General features: G+C 40.7%; 1 protein-coding gene across 18 annotated transcripts in view; it reads left to right on the top strand.

Moving 5' to 3' along the window:
- The window catches only part of ADGRG2 (adhesion G protein-coupled receptor G2), a 183,372-nt gene that overhangs the window by 31,520 nt on the left and 131,015 nt on the right, over positions 1 to 20,837 (top strand). Inside the window, exon 1 of one of the 18 annotated variants that reach the window (XM_027099711.1) lies at positions 20,134 to 20,176. The exons of the other annotated variants lie outside the window; for them this stretch is intronic. The gene's annotated coding sequence lies outside the window, so the exon portion shown is untranslated. Of the gene's footprint in view, positions 1 to 20,133; positions 20,177 to 20,837 lie in introns of those variants that run through there. 18 annotated transcript variants of the gene reach the window in all.

Genomic DNA, 20,837 nt, shown 5'->3' with positions numbered 1-20,837 from the left:
AGGGGTCGAACCCGTCACCCCTGCATTGGCAGGTGGATTCTTAACCACTGCGCCACCAGGGAAGTCCCTCAGGTAATTTCTTTCAGGAAGATTCCTAAAAGTGGAATCACACAGTCAGAAGGTATAAACATTTTAGAGCGTCTTGATATATAACGCAAATTCTTCTTACCAAAGATGGTTCCAACTTTCACTTTGAGCTGCAGTGTAGGAGAGTAGAAAGGGCACATTCCTGCATTTCTAAGGGTAGGTGGCTGGTGGCTGCACTGACTGCTGGAGTTACAACCAGAAAGCCCTGGTTTAAACCCTGACTTGCCAACTATGTGACCATGTGGGTCACTTACTTTTAGAAGACTTGGTTTCTTCAGTGTCTAATGGGACTAGTGACACCTTCTCAAAGAGCTATTGGAATGAATACCTGAGAAATTGCACATGTGAGGCTTACTTCACACCCCCTTTCAGTGCTGCTTGGAGACTAGTTAATCTTGGAAATGAATGAGAGTTTACATTTTAATGACCAGTGATGGTCTAGTGGATAACCCTTCCCAACAGTCTTCACCAGAGCAGACTACATGGGAACAATCTCTTCTCTTCCATTCCCTTCCCTTCCCTTCTTTGTGACTGGCCGAGCACAGAGGCTGGAGGTGGGGCTTCCCCAGAACCCCTAGACCACATCACACCAGTACTGCCTGCCCTGCCTCCTAGTGGAGGGCCCTTCCATCCCACTTTGGTAGAGTAATAAGCCACATGGTAGATGCAAAACTTTGGACTAACATTTCTGGTTTAGAAATGGTTTCACTGTTTTGAATTCGGCTGAATACCACACTTGCCAACAATAGCAAAGTAAGAATACAATTCAGCACCTCATTAATCCCAACATTATCACATGTGTGGTTTTCATTTCACATTTAATATTTATCTTTCTCAAGAGAAAGCCAGGACCAAGTTAGGCAGGTTATAGTCATCCAACCTGAAAGTCAGGAAGACACTGGTGGAGGGGGAGAGGCAAGGGTTTCTGGGGGAAGCAAAGACTGGCTGACTTTAGTTCATGTCCTGATGGGTAACACTCATGATCCTTTTTATGGACTACAACAGTGAAGTGGATTTTTGGACTGACTAAACTAAAATTATGGGAAGCATGAATAAATTTAGTCTCTGAGCCTTTGAATCTACCCACCTATTTATTCCCAGCAACCACAGCTTCAAATCACAGAACCTTGTTAGTAGCACGTTAGCTCTAAAGTGGATCTGAGAGACAACCTTCTTGTTTTCCAGATGAGAAAACTGAAGTTCAGAGAAGTTACGTGACTTGTTCAATATCACGTGAGCTATTAAGGGCAGAGCCAGGCTATAGCTGAGGCCTCTTACGTTGCTTAGTTCCACATGGCACACCGTCTCCCTCCCTCTGTCTGCATTTGTGAAATGTTTATCATTACAGTACCTATTGTGGTTTAAACAAACTAGAAAGCAATTGGAAAATCAGTGGTTTAATTCCTCCAGAGAATTTAAGTTAAATTCCAGTATACGAAACTACAGGAGGACTTTCACCTGCGGAATTTGTTCCAGTTGGGCTGCTAAGAGCCCTAGCTCTGGAGTGAAAGAACTGGGGATGAAAAAGCTGTTTCTAATCTAGTCATAGAAAATTGTGGGTCAAATGCTGGGGAGGGTATGGGCAGATTAAGATCCCGCAAGCCGCGAGGCACGGCCAAAAAAAAAAAGGGAGAGGGGTTTGGACTTTTGTTCCCACTTATAAGGTGGGGTAATAGTTAAGGATTCAGAGCAGGGGGAACAACAGATCCAAGCAATGCTTTAGGAGGAGGGATGATCTGGGAGCAATGGGTGGTAAGGAAAGACGAAAAAGTGATTGCAGGCCAGAGGCCAGGTGGGGAATGTATAAAATCGTCAAGGAGAGAAGTGGGGAAGACCTGCCTAGAGTTGCAGAACCAGGAATTATCTCCATTTGGGATCTTTCCAGAAGCAGACTCCGAGACAAGGATTCAATTGCAAATAGTTTCTTTGAGAGGTGATCCTAGGAAACCCTGGTTGGGGAGAGGGGGAGTGAGACAGGGAAAGAAAGGAAGACACTGACAGGTCTTTTAGCAAGCCAGTTAGTGGAGTGGGCAACTGAAGGTCAATCCCGCTGGGGAGCTCTGGGATACAGAGGAGAGCATGCCTCGGGGTTGTCCCCACAAGGGACCAGGAAGGTGGAGGATTCATTCACCCATTCCCCATCCACCATTGGTTTCGAACTGCTTCCAGAAGCACTAACTCTCCAACACTCTGGGCTTGCCCTGCTTATGGGCCAAATGTGCTCCAACAAAAAATGCTCTCAGGATCCAGGAGTGGAGAGGTGAATGTCAAGGGAACACCAACAGTCTGATATACGGACACCTGTTTCTCCTTGGAGATACTCAAGCAGTCCTGGATATTGTAGACAGGACTTAGCACTCTGTACATAGTTGGGTGGGAAGACCTCAAACTTGACCTTTTCTAAGTTCTGTGATTCCTTTGTCTTCAAAAACAGGCCACCCTGCCTATGAGCACCCACTACATTCTTGCCTGTATCTAATCCCAGGTTTTAATCCATGCCCCTTTAAAAATTCTACTCCATGATACAAATTTCCTTGAAGAACATGTGATTAGTGTTTTGTTGGGTTTTTTTGGTGGTGCCGCAAAGCATGTGGGATCCTAGTTCCCCGACCAGGGATCGAACCCATGCCTTCTGCGTTGGAAGCACGTAGTCTTAACCACTGGACCACCAGGGAAGTCCTGTGATTAGTGTTTTCCATGTCTTTTATGGAATTGTATTTTTAAAACACTTCTCTAATGAGATTACAAAAGACTGGAAATTATAGTAATGAAGGTATTAGTCAGGCACGTGATACCCAAGGTAGGAAAGAAGAACACATTAACTCAACCTGCCTTAACTTGCTTCAGTGAAGCTGGCAACAGGCAAGCTATCTGTCGCCATCATTTACCAGAATTAATTCAAAGTCTGGCTAGGGTTCAATCCCGCATAGAAATTGGCCAGGACTTCAAATTGGAAACCATTCAACATTAAAACCAGTATGACATATTTTCTTTTTAGAACCACACAACTCAAAATTTAAGAAATTTGAGGAATTTCTGGAAAATTCTACAGTAAGTCAATGACGTTTATTTCAAGAAGACAGAAGTGACTTTCTTAGGGAAACAATAAGTTGTTTGCATTTATGGACCTTAAAACGGACCTTTCTGTCTCCTTCTGTTAGTTTAGTAAGGGGGTAGGGAGTGGGAAAGTGCTAACGGCTCCCAGGATGGATTTTTGAGTGCTGAGGTCCACCCAGTGAACTCCGGAGCCAAGTAACCAACCCTTGAAAATACGTTTACATCATGAGTAGAAACGCCAAACACCAGATGGCCTTCCTGAGAGGGAATAAATGTAAAGTCCAGGATGAAAGCAAGCACGGCGTCTCTGGAAGAGGCAGCTTTTCCTTCATTGTTATTTGCCCCTTTCCTTTGACCGCAGACCCATGCAGCCTCTCAGGGTTTGGTTTGGAAGATTGGAGGCGGCTTCTGTTACTTTTACACCCAGCTGGAGTGGCCTGGGTGTTGACCCAAAGCTGGGTGAAGCCGTTTTCATGAAACTAGTAAATATTTATTGAGCACCTACTAAGTGCAAGGAACTGAGTCAAATGTTACATGGTTTATAAATGTCTGTCCTGGAGGACCTTAGACTTTGGAAGGGGAGATAAGGCTCACAGATAAAGAACTCTAAAAAGTCAAGAGGAATAAATGCTCCTCCTCTGTTCCAACTTCCCTTTGTACTTGTAACTGTTAAAACAATCATAACAATATTAATAATGATAGGAACCCATTTATAGAACACTTTCAGTAGTCTAGACTCTGTGAGGTGAGAGTTATTGCTCTCTTATTGTACAGATGTGGAAACTAAGGCACCTGCCCAAGTTCACACAGCCAGTTAGTGTTGGAAGTGAGATCCAAATCCAAGCAGTCTGGTTGCAGAGCCCACACTCTTAACAACTATACTTCCTACCACACCATAATGTTTTTACTATTAAGTTGTTCGTGTACACAGCTGTTTCCCAGTTATTCTGGAAAGTTCTATGAGGTAGGAGACTTGTGTTTTCATTCTTGTGTTCGAGCACTTCCCACAGAGCCTGGTCCCAGAAGCTTCTCAGTAAATACTGAATGAATGAATGGTTGAACCTGAAGCACGGGTGAGGCTCTGTGGCTGTTCAGAGAAGGAAAAAATGACATTTATTAATAGGCATGAGGGAAGGCTGCATGGAAGAAGTGGCCTTCGGTCTCTGCTGTGATGGGTGGATAGGATCCATGGAGCTGGAGGAACGTTTTTCAATTCTGTACTGCAGATGCAGACCTTTGGTCACTTGGGAGGTTGCTGGCTGGTTGGAGGGCCTATAGCCTGTGACGTAGCAGGCCTGCTCCCCAGAAGGAATGGACATTCCACTGCCAAGTGCCTAGAGCCATGGGCCCATCTGCCTCCAGAGGCTGGGGGACTGCTGGAGACAGAGCGAGGGGACAGATACCCCACAAATGGAGGACTGAGCATGTGGGAGGCCAGGGAGTGAGAGGCAGCACCACCTGGCTGTGCTGTGCTGGGTCCCACCCTGGAGCCCCAGGACTCTGGACAGAGGCATTGCTAGTTCATGGAATGTGTACACAGGGACTGCTGCTGCCGGGAAGGACCCGTCAAAGTGAATCACGGGTGCAACGGGCCAGGGGATGCCATGCCCAGTGGAGCCCACCTGGTGGTGCTGATGGTGGGGTGCATAGCAGCAGAAAAGGATATTGGCAGATTGAGAAAAGCCCAGACAGAGTCCAGGCCTGAGCAGGAATCACGTGGCTCTGAGAGATGTCCCATCTGTTGGGACTGGGTGAGCTCTTGAGCGACCTTACTTGGATTGGTAACTTTGGTAAATCAGACCTCAACGGCGCTTAATATATTTGTGATGAAGGGAACCATTCACAGGGGGCCTGTGGAGAATCCAGTCATGGTCCAAGGCTAACTCCAGGGGCTGATCCCTGGATTGTGTAAGCTGCATTGACAAAGAACCCAAACAGAATTGCTTAGGGACTCATAATGCTGTAGGGTTGAAGGGAGACTCTTGGGGCTCTGCTTGGTTGTTTACCCCCCCAATCGCAAATTTGGATTGTGTGAACTACTGTGGAGAGGTGACTCTCAGTGTTAAGTGGCTGGCTGTGTGTAGGAAGCAGCAGGGAATGCAGTTGGACAACCCCAGACACAAAATATAGGCTCCGTAGTTTTAACCTCCTGTTTAATGACATCTCAACTTGGCAATATCAGTAAAGCCCGGGCAGAGTGGTTAGACAGAACTGGAGGTACTTACTCAGAACCTGAAATTCTTCACCCTCACGGTCCCACTCTCTGATGGCATCCTCCCTCTCCCAGTGTCCACAGCAACTGTTTCAAAGTTTCACAGCACACTTGAAGTCCTCTACTTTCAGCATGTGACATTCTCACACAACACAGAAAATATGGTCTCGTCTTGCATCCACCTGGGCAAGGTCGCCCCTTCCTTTCTACTTCTTTGGTTACTCGATTCTCCTGCATCTTCAACCCCCATAACTCCTCTGCCTTTTATTCATCTAAGATATAAACACTTTCAAATCAAACTCTCTCTTTACTTTCTCTCCCATCTCGCCACAGCCAATTTTTTTTCCTTCCCTTTCGATCCAGCTTCTTTATTATGATCTTCACTTCCTGCTCCCATTCATTATTCAAACCACTTCAGTTTGTCTTCAGCCCCTAGCCGGTCCCAGCAACCGCTCACACTAAGGCAGTTAAGGAGCTCATTGCCAAATCCGGTTCACACCATGGTGCTGGCCATTGCCTCCTTTTCAGAACTCGCCTCTCTTGACTTACGTGATGCCATGTTCTCCTCCTGTCCCTCCTGCCCTTTGATTGCTCTTCCTTCGTCTTCTTCATGGGCTTCCCATGGTTGCCACCTCTCTCCTTAAATATTGCTGCTTTCCAAGCTCCTGTCCTCGGTCACCTCTCCTCCCCTCACTTCTCCTCCCTCTTCACACCTCTTCTTTCACTGCCTCACTTCTCATTCCCACTTTTCTCTTTTTATTCCTCTCTCCACCCAGTTCTTTCTCCATAGATAAGTCCATTCCCAAGATTTCAACTACACCCATGTGTGGATGGCCCTCACCTCTGCCATTTATATTCTCCTGCCAGGAATACCCTCCTGAACTCCAGACCCATGGGGTCAACCCATCTGGACAGTTCCACTTGGATACACCCACACTCAGCATGTCTGAAACTGAACTCACCTTCCACAAAATTCTCTCTCCGCCGTGATCTCCCATCTTGAGGAGCAGTGCTAGTGTCCAGCCTGTTACCCAAGTCAGAAAGCCCAGAGACCTGGCGGTGTCTCTTCACTACTTCCTCTCCTTTCCCCCTTCATACATGGAGCTGCCAATATCTAGAGGGTCTTCCTGTCCCCTCTGTCATTTCAATCCCCCACTTTCCATAGCTCTTTTTTCTCCCCTGGATCCCAGCACTGGTCCAACCCATCCTCTGTCAAGTACCCCTTTGGAAATGAACATCTGTTAGATCATTTCCCTGCTTTCTGTCCTCATGTGGTTCCAAATGCTCCAGACCTCTGAGGGCTCTGGTCTCTGCCCAACCCAACATGCCACACTTGCCTGGCTCCCTCCTCACCTGGCTCCCTTCTCGCTCCCCTGCCATTGTTCCTACCTGAAACACTCTCCTTCTTTTTCCTTACTTCCCCTTCTTCGAACTTGATCTCCTCTCCTCTGGAAAGTCTTCTCCAGCCTTTCTCTCCCTACCCATCTCCAGGCTGGACTAGCTGCCCCCTATTCTGCCCACCGCCCCCTGCCCATTTCTAGTGTAATCCTCAGCACATTGCTGAGTTTCTTTGTCTTCCATTATTGGTCTTATGTGTAACCTGACCTTGTTAACCTGCGTACTCTAGCATCGAGTACAATACTTGACACATACTCAGTAATGTTGTTAGATCCATGCAAGAAAAATCCTGGACACCATGCTTGAGAGGGCCATAGATATCCCAAACACCTCCCCCCCCACCCCAGAAAAGAAGTATTAAATACTGGGGCACCTCTGTCATGAGGAATTCATTGCTCAGCCTGGCACAGCACAACCTGTAACTTAAAACATTTATACTCTCATGACTAACACTGTTCAGGCTCAAGGGAAATGCTTCTGCACATCTCTCATCCTGTGGCCTTAAAACAAAAGGCAGCTGTGTCCAACTGCTGTAAGAGTTCATGGTTACACGGCAATTGGCCTAAAAAAACATCTATAGCTTTGGAGTACACGGAAGATTTCAGTTGTGGAAATGCCTAGATAAGAGAAAACCCAAGTTAATTAATTAACGTTCCTTGTCAAATATAATGGATGTAATGGATCCTTGCATAATGAAATATTGCTTCTGGCAGTCCCAGGCATCCAACTGTTTCCTTCCCTTCTCGATTCAAAAATATTTGTGAGTTAGCATGGTGTTCACTGTGGTTGCACATGGTGGCTGGCAAACAGTTCACAATATTGAACAATTCATTAGTCTTAATTTTGTGTTTTTGTGTATGCATAGATAGATGAAAAATGTGTGAAGCATGAATGACACTGATTTTATTTTGGTAAGGCTGCACTAAACTTTCTTTTTTTAAAATTTTTATTGAAATATAGTTTTACAAAGTTGTGTTAGTTTCAGGTGTACAGCAAAGTGATTCAGCTACATATATTCTTTTTAGAATATATATATTCTTTCCCATTATAGGTTATTACAAGATATTGAGTATAGCTCCCTGTGCTATACAGTAGGTCCTTGTTGGTTATCTATTTTATATATAGTAGTGTGCATATTTTAATCCCAAACTCCTAATTTATCCCTCTCCCCCTTTCCCTTTGGTAACCATAAGTTTGTTTTCTATCTCTGTGAGTCTATTTCTGTTTTGTAAATAGGTTCATTTGTATCATTTTTTCAGATTCCACATATAAGCAATATCACTTGATATTTGTCTTTCTCTGTCTCACTTACTTTACTTAGTATCATAATCTCTAGGTCCATCCATGTTGCTGCAAATGGCATTATTTCATTCTTTTTTTATATGGCTGAGTAATATTCCGTTGTGTATATATACCACATCTTCTTTATCCATTCATCTGTCGATGGACACTTAGGTTGATTCCATGTCTCAGCTATTGTAAATAGTGCTGCAATGAACATTGGGGTGCATGCATCTTTTCAAATTATAGTTTTCTCCGGATATATGCCCAAGAGTGGGATAACTGGATCATATGGTAACTCCATTTTTAGTTTTTTAAGGAAGCGTGAATGATACTGATTTTATTTTGGTAAGGCTACACTGCACTTTCTTTATGAAGCAGTCTGTGCTTTAGGAAAACCATCATTTTATTATTAATCTCAAATCACTTAGTTGCAATGACTTTTAAATAATTCCATTCATGCAATGATTTGTTACTAGTTCATTGCAATGTGCGTGTGGTAAGTGTGCAGTATGTTGATATTCATAAATTCAAAGGTTTTTAGAGAATGGAGAGACAATAAAATTGAATAAGCTTCCTAACATTCCTTTAAAATATCTTCAACATGAATCTTTTGAATATGAAAGAGAACAACAAAGAAATAATTTCAATAATGAACTGCAGCCTGTTACATGTTCTGGTAGTGGCAAAAATCACAAACAGCTTGAAACATCCTTTGATTTCGGGTAAGAATCAGTTCAAAGTAAAATAATTTGTAATTCCACAATTAAAAACCGCTTGATTATTTCAACAAAAAATACAAGTAGCTTATTATTCCTACTTACATAATGTTAGGGGCAAATGGACTCAAAAGTTGTATCACTAAAATATGGAAGTGCCAAACATGCATTTTTATCAAAACGGCAATTATGTTCTGTTAAAACTCATGGTTCCAAAAAAAAATGCACAGTCATCAATCACAAAAAATTTGAAATAACATCAAGAATCAATTCCATAAAGCTTTTGAAGTAGTAAAAACATTCCAAAAATATTTAATCAAAAAGTCAAAAAAGCAAGTAAAAAACATTTAGAAAACAATCAGAATTTTAAACGTTGTCTACTGTGTAGTTAAAAATAATCAAGCTTCTTCAGAAAGGAAAATTTTATGAGAACTTCAAAGAAAGAATAATACTGATATAAGCATATAATGCAATCTAGACTTAAAGTCCTTCTTATTATAAAACTTATTTAGTAAAATGAGAAAGTAATTTTCAGGAAAACATGAAACAAGAAGATACAAATTTTAATAATCATCAAAGGTGCTCTAGCTAGTCACATAAAAGAATTTTAATGACATACTTAAATGATGAAATTCAAGACTAAATATAGTTTAATGAGTTTTGTTGATATCCAAAAAGCTAAAGGAGTAATATATTAAACTCTACTGTTGGTGCTTGGGAAAAAATATTTAAATGACAAATATTTACAGGAAAATCTTATTGCTTGATAAAAAGAATGGAACTTCGGTCAAAATTTTAGGAAACTTTCTGTATATTTTAGTTTGGAAATAAGCCACTGCATTCGATTATTTTGGATGATGCAATAAAAAGGTAAATTAGTAGAATAGAGATTGTTCTCTGGGCCCATGTGCCAAATCTGACTCGCTGCCTGATTTTGTATGGCCTGTGAACAAAAGAAGAAAAATATTTTGTGACATGTGAAAATTATATAAAATTCAAATCCCAGGGCCTTCCCTGGTGGTGCAGTGGTTAAGAATCCGCCTGCCAATGCAGGGGACACAGGTTCGAGCCCTGTCCCGGGAAGATCCCACATGCCTCAGAGCAGCTAAGCCCGTGCGCCACAACTACTGAGCCCAGGTGCCACAACTACTGAAGCCCACGCACCTAGAGCCAGTGTTCCACAACAAGAGAAGCCACTGCAATGAGAAGCCCGTGCACCACAACGAAGAGTAGCCCCCGCTCGCCGCAACTAAAGAAAGCCCGTGTGCAGCAACAAATACCTAACTCAGCCAAAAATAAATAAATAAATAAGTTAATTAATTAAAAAAATTTTCAAATCCCACTGTCCATAAATACAGTTTAATTGGAACCCAGCCCCGCCCATTCATTTACAAATTTGTGACCGCTTTCATGATACAACAGCAGAGTTGAATAGTTACTACAGGCACCCTGTGTCCTGCAAAGCCTAAAATAGTGACAGAGAAAGTTTAACAACTGCCAAAGTAAAACACTGAAAATCCTTTCTCCATAAATTTTATAATATGCTGCCATACAAAAATAATAATTGGAAATAATTAAATAAATTGTCTGAAAATCTGGAAATTGAAAGTAATGAAAATGAGAATATTTTGATCTCCTGGGGCAGTCTGTAGGGCTAGAAGCTGCAAAAGCAGTTTGGAGAGGATAGCTAGCCTTGTACCGTCACGTTAATTGAAATTATTAAATGGAATTAATTAAATATTCTGAGATGTCAATAACTTTCTTCAGCTCTCCAAGCAAGAAAAGTTTTGATATTAAAGCTGGCAGATTAATTTGATGAAAGGGAAAAGTTATTGAGTATATAAAATAAAATAAATCAAAGTGTAAAGAGAGGTGGATGATATTATTAGAGATAGAGAATTAGGACATCCCTTTGAAACTAAGTAAATATCAATTCCAAGAAGAGCTACCATTCACTTGCCTTAAAAATTATTTTAAAATGGTTGTGTTGTTTAATGACAAATATGAGGGAAAACTTCCTAATGTTAAAACCTGAAATTTGACCAAATGATGTTTATGAATCTCTTTGAAGTAGAACAAAAAGTGTTTAAATGAAGACCTTTAGCAGTAATAGCCCATGTCGAACAAAAAACCACACTAAGATTTTCTGAAAATCACCAAATAATTTAGAAATTAAATTTTTTGATGAATGATTTAATAAGCAGCTTTATACTATATAAACATATAGATTTTAGAGAATAAAAGGATTTATAAGCATTTCATTCTTATTAATGTTATATACTATATATCAATATACCAAATAATGTCTTTACCTACATGTATTACATTTCTATATCTGCAGCTCTATGTTACTTTACCTGTTGTGAAATATTTTGACCATGGCCCCTAGGCCCACACAGTCCATACTAGTTTTCTGTCCTGGCCTCACCTTTCGAATGGCACACATGAAATTGACTTGGCAGCTCTGACCGTGGCTCCAGTCAAGAACTATTCTGGTTCTCCCCTGCAACTGGCTGCACAGCCTCAGACTGCCTTGAGTCACACCCGTTTTAATTCAGTGCAGGCCTCAGACAGTCTCAACAGGGCCTGAGTAGTTGAAGGAAGCCCGCTTACTCCCTTTCTGCCTATATCAAAGCTTACAGTCTGGGAAGCATCCGAACTCTTGGTCAAAGTGCTCTTTTCCCAGGGGCCATTTTTATTTCATATCTCGCAGAAGGAAAAACTCTATTCCTCTATAGAAGAATTTCAGGTATCAAAGGCAAGTGGGGAAGAATTTGGGGAGCTGAAGAATCTAGAATCCTAATGTTTTATGAGTCCACCTGTAAGTCAAACGAGAAAAAACTTGGACTTTTAACATATTATTTTTCCAGAGCGGGAAAGAAGAAGCTTCTCTACATCCTCTGGTTTCTGATTTATCATTTGGATGGATCTTATGAGTGTACAGGCCTAAATGAGGTGAAGTTGCTGACTGATACATCACTTGTTACGTCATGGAGTATAAAGTCATGAGGTTTAATGGAAAAAGACAGCTTGAAAAGACATCTGTGTAAGCCAGCTTTTAGAATCATGTTCAAGAGGTCTTAAATCTTGACATTGATTGATAAACTGGCTATAACTTCAAACAAATAAGTATGTCTATATTTTCAATAGTCCATACAATAAAAATAATCGCTAGTGTTAACTGGCTGCTCCTCTATGCCAGATGTTGTGTTAAGAATTATATATGCAATCTCATTTAATCCTCAAAACAAATTTAGGAGATAGGTACTATTTTTATCCCCATTCACACATTTTACAACATGCTGAGTATTCTCTGCTTGAATCCCTCTTCCTAATCCATTTTTGGCCCATCCGGGTCCTACTCTGTGCCCCAGGCCTCCCTTATCCTCTGGATTCTGTTTGGGTTCGGCCATTGGGAGTCACCACCGGAGATTGGAGGGTGGGAGCTGGAAACACCAGTTTTTCCCTTTCTCCTTTCCAACCCAAGGGTAGTAAGCTTCCCGCTGTTGCTGGTCTCTGAGCACCCTGACATCTCTTGGTTTCCTTAGCCCTGCACACACTTCCAGAAATAGTCTCTTCACTAAATTGGCTTCATAGATCCCAGCTGAGTGTGCCTTCTATTTCCTGCTGGAACTCTGACAAGTTAATATTTGATCTCTGAACTCCCTGCCAAAGATCCTGTCCACTTAACTTCTTTACTTACTGCCTTCTTCTAAATGCTATATTTTTGTTTGTTTGTTTGTTTGGCTTTATTTGAAGGGAGCTGATCTTACCTATAAAGTTACCCATTTTTCAGGTGGGCATCGATTATTTCGACCCTTCACTGTAGGAACCACCTTCTGTAGCTATATTTACATATTCATGGGTATCAGTCCTCTCCGTGGTATTACTACTTCTTATTCGCCAGTGTGTGGTTAGAAAGTCTCAAGGGCTGGCATTCAGCTTGACACAAGCACACATTTTAGTAACTGGCAAGCAGTTTTTATCCCTTTAAACCAAAATAAACATTTGGGGGCATTTCTGGAAAATGTGATTAGGCAAATTTCACTAAGATGCTGTTCATGGCTTTAGCCAGGTTGTGTGGAGAAGGATTTTCTTTATTGGCAGCTCAAGGAGTTCAGCAGCTCAATTGCACTCTTTGGAAAACTTGAATATTTACAATATAATTTTATAAATGGATAAATGTTCTTGTGTCTGGGCAAATTAATATGCTTTTAACATCAGAGCAGAGATTGGAAATAGAGGCTTGAGTTGCAGCTTCACACTGGCTCCCAATTTCTTAGCAGTGAAGTAAGAAAATATATTTAAAAACTTGTCCTGGGACCTATATGCCTAGACGTAACTCAGTATTAAATAATGTGTAAGACAACCACACATATAATAGATTTTAAATAACACATAAATGTAATCCAATTTTCCTTTTCACAACCCTCATGATTCATATTTTCTTAGCCACTGGCATTCTTACATATAGTTTCCAAGTTGATAGGATTGACGTTTTTTTTTAATGGTGGTGTGACTAAGCAGGGATAGCTTCCTGTTCGAGCTACGGTGCTCCAGGCACCAGTTCACCACCTGGGTATGTTATGCCATGGGCATGCATGTGCTAAGATAATTGTGACTTATCAAAGTCCAATTCTGGATTTTAATTTCCTCAGCACAAGCCCAGGAAACAAACAGAAAACACATTATAATAGTGCACAAGTCTGAATTCCAATTTTAGAAAACGAGATTTTTATCCAAGCCAATCAAACTTGGTAATTAAACATTTATTTACCTATTATAAAGTGTTCTTTTTTGCACTTAACCATTTAGATGAATTATTGCATAAGGAAATAACACTTTAAATGTTGCCTTATAGATTGAATAACACTAAAGAGTTGCTAAGGTAGAAAATTATTACAAAACACAGCTCCTAATTTTATAGCTATTAAGGCTGTGTTCCAGAAGAGATCTCAAAATCCCAAAGAAGATCTAAGACCTCAATATCCTATCTGCTGACTTCCGCCTGAAACTTTAGAGTTTCATTCTTTTAGTTTAAATTCTTATTTATTTATTTATTTATTTATGGCTGCGTTGGGTCTTCGTTGCTGTGCACAGGCTTTCTCTAGCTGCGGTGAGAGGGGGCCACTCTTCACTGCAGTGCCCGGGCTTCTCATTGCGGTGGCTTCTCTTGTTGCAGAGCACAAGCTCCAGGCGCGAGGGCTTCAGCAGTTGTGGCTCGCGAGCTCTAGAGCGTAGGCTCAGTAGTTGTGGTGCGCGGGCCCGGTCGCTCTGAGGCACGTGGGATCCTCCTGGAACAGGGCTCGAACCCATGTCTCCTGCATTGGCAGGCAGACTTCCAACCACTGCGCCACCAGGGAAGCCCCTAGGTTAAATTCTTAATGCCTGTTAAAATGCAAATACCACCACTGGAAGGTAGGAGTTTGTATTAGATTTAGCTTCATGTAACCAAAAACCCCACATAGCAGTGGTTAAACACGTAGGAGTTTATTTTCCCCTCATGTATAGTAAATCCTAAAGTAGGCAGTCCAATGTTGGGAAGGAAGTTCCATGATCATCAAGAAAACAGCTCCTTTTGGTCTTTTACTTTATCATCCTAAGTGCATGCATTCCATCTCCAAATTCCACTCAGAGTCCAAGATTGTTGCTGAAGCCGAAACCATCATATATGTATTCCAGTCAGCAGGAAAAAAGAAAGAAAGGCAAAAGGCCCATTGGTACCAGTTTCTATCCACTTCTAAAGAGGCTTCCTAAACATGCCATCCAACAACTTCTTTTTATATGGCATTGTTCAATCCTACCTGAAAGATAGGTTGGGTAATGTAGTCTTGTCTCTTGTCTCATTAAGATCTAGTGTAAAACTAAGATGCTGGGCTTCCCTGGTGGCGCAATGGTTGAGCGTCCGCCTGCCGATTCAGGGGACGCGAGTTCGTGCCCCGGTCCGGGAAGATTCCCACATGCCGCGGAGCGGCTGGGCCCGTGAGCCATGGCCGCTGAGCCTGCGCGTCCGGAGCCTGTGCTCCGCAACGGGAGAGACAACAACAGTGAGAAGCCCGCGTACCGCAAAAAAATAAAAAACCTAAGATGCTGTACCTGAGGAAGAAAGATAATGAGTGGTCTTGACCACAGAAGGATAATGTTTTCAATCTTTTATCAGTCATTTAAGCATTAGTGGGGGGACTTCCCTGGTGGTCCAGTTGGTAAGACTCTGCACTCCCAATGCAGGGGGCCCGGGTTTGATCCCTGTTCGGACGACTAGATCCTGATACATGCCACAACTAAGAAATCGGCATGCCTCAACGAACATCCCGTGTGCTGCAACTAAGACCAGGCACAGCCCAAATAAATAAATAAATATTTATTTATTTTTAAAAAAATCATTAGTGGAGATAAGGGACCTGAATAGATTATTTAAAGAGAGTATAGAAAAGCACTGAGATCTGAGATGAGAAGAAGGGAGAGAGCGAAACTGAATCAGGGAAGGAAAGCTAAAGAAAATATTCAGTGCTTGGCACTTAACTAGTTAATCAAGAAGGAGTTGTGGAAGGAAGGGGGAAGAAATGGAGGAAGGAAGGAAAAAAGAAGGAAGGAAGGAAGGAAGCAAGGGAGAAAAGATTGCTTTTTTGTAAATGCTTTGGAGATATAGACCTGTTTTGTTGGTTTTTCTACCCCTAAAAGCCCCCAGCACAGCCTCTTGCCATTTAAGCAGTTTGGATGTAAAGTCACTCCTTTCTTTAAGATATGATATATTTTGTTCTCCCTTGAAAATGTCATATCATTTTGTCATCTCCTTATATATCACTCTCTCCTACTAAACCATGCATTCTCAATGGGAGAAACATGGTCCCCAAGGGACCAAAAATCTTAGATATGACAATGATTTATGGCTCTTCAAAGGGCCACAAATACATAAAGAGGTAAACAGTGTACCTGTGCATTTAAAATTTCGTGAAGGACGGTCTCTTAGGGGAAAAAAGAGGCCTACAAAGGCTCTTTAAGTGGGGAGATAATGAAAAGAAGGTTGAGAAACACTGTGCTAAACTCTGAGTTCCTTGAGATTGGAAAGAAATCTCATTTATTCTGTGTTCCCAGAACCTAGCATGGTACCCGGTATCAGAAGGTAAATGAATGTCTGTTGAATCAATACATAAATGTCCAGAGGGACAGCTTGATAGAGAAGAGTCCAAAGATACAAAGAAATATTTTATTAATATCACAGTTTGGGACCACCTCTAACCCCTGCCCTACCAACTATGCCAGACAGCAAATAAACTCTATCTGCCCACCCCAGGATGTATGAACCTCGATGCAAAGGTCGATGCAAACATAGTTGATAAAAGAGAGAATAAAGATGAAGGCAGAATTTAAGCAGGAGAAAAAGAGTTAAAAAAAGAAAGAAAAAATGTATTGTTTCTAAAAGTACCAGAAGAATAGGAAAGAAAAGGCCAGAGTGGGGAATGTGGACAATTTTCTGTTCCCATCTATCCCTTCGTTTCTCTCTCCCTCCTATTTTAATATTTTCTCCTTTTACAAAAGTTTTAAAAAGTTAGTTCTGAGTAAACCAGCAGGAAGGCATTGAAACTTCAAAAATAATTCATCTTTTGGAACACTGGAGGAGATCTGAAAGTGTTTCTCACAATGAATGCAGTATTATTTAAAGCAATGGCTCCCAAGCATTTTGGAGTTTCGATGTGTAGTTGTTTGAACATATGGACTAAATGCAGATTGTATAAATGCCTGCACATGTGCACACACACACACACACATGTGCACACACACACAGACAAACACATACATGACACATGTTTTGTTACCCTATAGAAATAACCTAAAAGGAAACTCTTTGTGTGGGGCTTTACAATTTTGATCACCCTGAGGATCCCTGATGTATTCATTTTGGTAGGTCAGTTCTAGATCATTCCAGCTGACAGGGACTTAAGCACCAATGCTTTCTAAATTTTTTTTTTAAAATAACACTTTTATTCACATAACATACAGCTCACCCATTTAAAGTGTACAATTCAATTTTTTTATATTTACAGTTGTATAACTGTCACCACAATAAATTTTAGACCCATTTCATCACCCTAAGAAGAAACCCTCATACTCATTAGCAATCACTTCCATTTTCCCTCAAACCTCCCCCTTGCCCCGCTCTAGCCCTAGGCAACCACTAATGTACTTTCTGTTTCTATATATTTGCCTATCCTGGACATTTCCTATAAATGGAATTATGCAATATACAGTTTGTGGCCTTTTATGACTGACCTCTTTCACCTGGCATCATGTCTTCGATGGTCATCCATGTTGTAACATGTATCAGTACTTGTTTTGTTTGGCAGCAAATTATGCTTAGAGACTGAGATTGTCTTTGCCAATAATTTATTTAACACAAGTTCAGTGCAGGAATTATAATAATTTCACAAGCCAGTAGCATACAGGATAATGTCTCTTAATAAGCCAGTAAAGAGATACACCAAACCAGTGAGAGGTTAATCACACTACTATTCCAGACAAGGAGATGAAAGGAAAGTCCACATTTAGATGACATGTACGACTTGGTTCTCAGGAGGGTCGGCTTCGCCAACCAAGCGCTGACATCCAGCTGCGGGCTGCAAAAGTTCAAGTCCCTTATTTTTAGAGCACATTGCCAAGGAATACAAGCACTGGTGTTGGTGGGCAAGATGATCTCCTTCACGGGGAGCTTCAGAGTTTTCACCACTGCCAGGAGAGAGTTACTTTGCCTGGGCAGGAGCTAATGCCCCAGGGTCTTTGGAGAGCTCTTCAGTTCAGCAGAGTAGACTCGTCCAGACTGGACACTCTCTAGTTGCTGGTCAAACCTCTCGGTATCTAAAGCTGAAATATCCCCCAGCCACAGTGGCTCTTCCACGTGTTCAGTAGCTCAGTAGCTGAGCTACTGAGGGCTTATAAACAACCACAGATGTTGATGACAACATCCTGACGTGGCCTCCTCCATGTAAACAACTTTACTCTTAGAACTAAACAACTTCATTCTTAGATCAAAACAAGTGGTTGTGAAATCATATCAAACTAATACACAAAAGTACCTCCTTCCTTTTCATGGCCAAATAATACTTGATGGTATGGATATGCCATGTTTTGTTTATCCAGTTGATGGACATTTGGCTGTTTCTAATTTGGGGCCGTTATGAATGATGCTGCTATGAACATTCATGTGCAAATTTTTGTGTAGACATATGTTTTCATTTTTCTTGGGTATATACCAAAGAGTAGAATTGCTGGATCATACGGTAACTCTATGTGAAAGCTTTTGAGCAACTGTCAGACTGTTTTCCAAAACCACTGCACCATTTTACATTCCCACCAGTAGTGTATGAGGGTTCCGATTCTCCATATTCTTACCAATACTTGTTATTTTCTCTTCTTTTAATTATAGCCATCCTCATGGGTATGAAATTGTATCTCATTGGGGTTTTGATTTGCATTTCCTTGATGACTAATGATGAGTAAATTTTCATGTGCTTATCGGCCATTTGTATATCTTCTTTAGAGAGATGTCTGTTCAGATCCTTTGCCTGTTTTTAAACTGGGTTGTCTTTTTATTATTGAGTTGTAAGAATTCTTTATATTTCCTAGGAACAAGTCCCTTAGCAGTTATATGATTTGCAAATGAGAGGGAGCAGAATTTGCTACCCCCAGATATGCCTCTTTGGCATTTTATTTTGAGCTGATTCTTTTCGAGAGGCTGCAGACACAGGAAAAATCTCTGAAATCTGAGTGGAAGTTGCCCTTTTGTTAGAGATGTTTAACATTTTTATAAGGAAAATCTCCATTTGTAAGGGTGTCTCCATCTCTGTAACAGGAAGAGAAAAATGACTAAATCTCTAGTAACTCTTACCAATGGAGAAGGCGTGAACTTATATCTGCATAACAACCTTACCCTTGTTTGTTGTTTCCTGGTAACCTCCTATTAACTGGCCTTCCCCACTGCTACCCCCAACATCTTTTTTCTTTAGCTGGAGCTGTTACTGAAGGTGGTGGCTTGGGCCATTTCAGGGAGTTACTCAGTTCCCCTGGGTCTCTCCCTTGTATACCGCAGGTGTGCATATTCTTAAACTTCTATTTGTTTTTCTCCTGTTAATCTGTCTTTTTATTATGGGCAGGGGTCTCAGCCAAGAACCTAGAAGGGTAGAAGGAAAATTATTTTTCCTCCCCTACACAAATATTTTCTTCCAATCTGTGAGTTTTCTTTTTATTTTCTTGATGCTGTTCTTTGAAACACAACAGTTCTTAATTTTGATAAAGTACAATTTATTTTTTGTTGTTTGTGCTTTTGGTATCATTCTAAGAAATCATTGCTTAATCCAAGGCCAGGAAGATATAAGTCTATGTTTTTTTCTAAGAGTCTTACAGTTTTTACTCTCATTTCGGTCTTTGATCCATTTTTTGAGTTAACTTTTGTACATTGTGTAAAGTAGGTTTTTATGCTTTACACAGTGTAGGTCTCCAACTTAATTCTTTTGTGTGTGGGTATCCAGTTATCCCAGAACCATTTGTTGAAAGACTATTCTTGCCTTATTGAATTGTTTTGGCACCCTTGTTGAAAATCAATTGACTGTAAATGTGGAAGTTTATTTCTGGACTCTTAATTCTATTCCACTGATCTATATATATGTCTGTCCTTATGCCAGTACCATAGTGTCTTAACTAATGTGGGTTTTTTTTTAATATGTATTTGAATTTTTAATTTTTTATTTATTTATTTTTTTCAGGCATTCTCAGGTTGGCTTTATCAAACATTTCTAAGCTTTTAGTTCAAAATGTTTTTGCCCTTTTTGTTTTACTTTCTACAAAACTGCTATAAGATGCCAAAGATGAGCAGAAATTGGGAAAACTTTCTATCTCAAAAATAATGACAGAAGTTTAGAAACAAATGTTAAGAGAAAAACGGCTTGAGTGTTAAAACATAATTATCAACCCATATCCCTCTAATGTATGATAGTCCAAGATGTTGATCATGGAAGTAATTGAATAATTCAGTAAGTCTTGTGTAGACCCTATTAATTTCTTTTTTTTTTTTTTTTTTTTTACCAAGGAGACACAGACATACACTGAAACCTATAAATTGTTGCTGAAAGAAATTAAAGATCTAAATAAATAGAAAAACATCCATAATTAATGTGGTTTTGTATTAGGTTTTAAAATCAGTAAGTTTTTTTTTTTTTTTTTTTGTGGTACGCGGGGCTCTCACTGCTGTGGCCTCTCCCGTTGCGGAGCACAGGCTCTGGACGCGCAGGGTCAGCAGCCATGGCTCACGGGCCCAGCCACTCTGCGGCATGTGGGATCTTCCCGGACCGGGGCACGAACCCGTGCCCCCTGCCCCCTGCATCGGCAGGTGGACTCTCAACCACTGCGCCACGAGGGAAGCCCGAAATCAGTAAGTTTAAGTCCAAATTTGTTATTCTTTTCAAAAATTGTTTTGGCTATTCTGGGTCTTTTCCATGTCCATACGATTTTAGGAACAGCTTGTCAATTTCTGTAAAACACCTAGCCTAGATTTTGCATTTAATCTGTAGGTCAACTTGAAGACTACTGCTATCTTAACAATTTAATTCTCCTGATCCATGAACATGGATATCTGTCCATTTTCTTAGGTCTTTAATTTCTTTTAACAATGTTTTATAGTTTTCAGAATATAGGTTTTGAATTTCTTTCTTTAATTTTATTCCTGAGTGTTTTATTCTTTTTGATGCTACCGTAAATGAAATTTTTTAAAATTTCATTTTCTGATTGTTCATTGTAAGTATATAGAAATACAATTGATTTTTGTATATTGATTTTATATCCTGCAACCTTTCTGAACTTGTTTATTAGTTCTAGTAGATTTTAGAGAATTATTTGGGATCTTCTACTAATTATTTGGGTCATGTTATCTGTGAAAGAAGATAGTTTTACTTCTTCCTTCCTGCTATGGCTGCCTTTTATTTCTTTTTCTTGCTTAATTTCCCTGCCTAGAACCTGTAGTACAATGTTAAGTTGAAATATTGAGAGCAGACATCCTTCTCTTCTTCCTGATTTTGGGGAAAGCCATTAAGTAT

The sequence above is a fragment of the Aethalodelphis obliquidens genome, unplaced genomic scaffold, assembly GCF_003676395.1.
Source record: "Aethalodelphis obliquidens isolate GAN/ISIS:26980383/991018 unplaced genomic scaffold, ASM367639v1 scaffold137, whole genome shotgun sequence".
In the NCBI taxonomy this organism is placed as follows: Eukaryota; Metazoa; Chordata; class Mammalia; order Artiodactyla; family Delphinidae; genus Aethalodelphis; species Aethalodelphis obliquidens.
Note: the sequence above shows the minus strand (reverse complement) of the source record. Positions and strands in the feature narration are given on the sequence as shown.